Raw genomic sequence first — 1,738 nt, 5'->3', positions numbered from 1 at the left:
CTGAAAAGTCACTTTGAACAAAAGTTATGGCAGTTTTGTATCACAGGTCACAAATAGTGTTTTCTCAGCGAGATAAGGCCAAAATGAACACTTCATGCATAACTCTTGTATTTTGAGGAAAACTGCCTGAAATCCACCTCTAAATTCACTTGTATGCATCTTTCTATGCTTTCAGGTTGAAACTTGACTGAAAACTCACTTTGAACAAAAGTTATGGCTGTTTTGTATCACAGGTCACAAATAGTGTTTTCTCAGCGAGAGAAGGCCAAATTGAACACTTCACGCATAACTCCTGTATTTTGAGGAAAAGTGCTTTAAATCCACCTGTAACTTCACTTTTATGCATCTTTCTATGCTTTCAGGTTGAAACATGACTGGAAACTCACTTTGAAAAAAAGTTATGGCTGTTTTGTATCACAGGTCACAAATACTGTTTTCTCAGGGAGAGAAGGCAAAAATGAACGCTTCATGTAGAACTCCTGTATTTTGTGGAAAACTGCATGAAATCCACCTCTAACTTAATGATTATGCATCTTTCTATGCTTTCAGGTTGAAACTTGACTGAAAACTCACTTTGAAAAAAAGTTATGGCTGTTTTGTATCACAGGTCACAAATAGCGTTTTCTCAGCAAGAGAAGGCCAAAATGAACACTTCATGCATAACTCCTGTATTTTGAGGAAAACTGCCTGAAATACACCCGTAACTTCAAGTTTATGCATCTTTCTATGCTTTCAGGTTGAAACTTGACTGAAAACTCACTTTGAACAAAAGTTATGGCTGTTTTGTTTCACAGGTCACAAATAGTGTTTTCTCAGCGAGAGAAGGCCAAAATGAACACTTCATGCATAACTCCTGTATTTTGTGGAAAACTGCATGAAATCCACCTGTAACTTCTCTTTTATGCATCTTTTTATGCTTTCAGGTTGAAACATGACTGAAAACTCACTTTGAAAAAAAGTTATGGCTGTTTTCTATCACAGTTCACAAATAGCGTTTTCTCAGCGAGAGAAGGCCAAAATGAACACTTCATACATAACTCCTGTATTTTGAGGAAAACTGCATGAAATTCACCTGTAACTTCTCTTTTATGCATCTTTCTATGCTTTCATGTTGAAACTTGACTGGAAACTCACTTTGAAAGAAAGTTATGGCTGTTTTGTATCACAGGTCACAAATAGTGTTTTCTCAGTGAGAGAAGGCCAAAATGAACACTTCATGCATAACTCCTGTATTTTGATGAAATCTCCCTGAAATCCACCTGTAACTTCAAGTTTATGCATCTTTCTATGCTTTCAGGTTGAAACTTCTCTAAAAACTCACTTTGAACAAAAGTTATGGCTGTTTTGTATCACAGGTCACAAATAGTGTTTTCTCAGCGAGATAAGGCCAAAATGAACACTTCATGCATAACTCCTGTATTTTGAGGAAAACTGCCTGAAATCCACCTCTAAATTCACTTGTATGCATCTTTCTATGCTTTCAGGTTGAAACTTGACTGAAAACTCACTTTGAACAAAAGTTATGGCTGTTTTGTATCACAGGTCACAAATAGTGTTTTCTCAGCGAGAGAAGGCCAAAATGAACACTTCATGCATAACTCCTGTATTTTGTGGAAAACTGCATGAAATCCATCTCTAACTTAAAGATTATGCATCTTTCTATGGTTTCAGGTTGAAACTTGACTGAAAACTCACTTTGAACAAAAGTTATGGCTGTTTTGTATCACAGGTCACAAAT

This window comes from Aulostomus chinensis, chromosome 5, assembly GCF_037954235.1.
Source record: "Aulostomus chinensis isolate RoL2024-O1b breed Wild chromosome 5, RoL_Achi_v1.0, whole genome shotgun sequence".
NCBI lineage: Eukaryota > Metazoa > Chordata > Actinopteri > Syngnathiformes > Aulostomidae > Aulostomus > Aulostomus chinensis.
The sequence above is the reverse complement of the archived record's forward strand: the minus strand, read 5'-3'. Positions refer to the sequence as shown.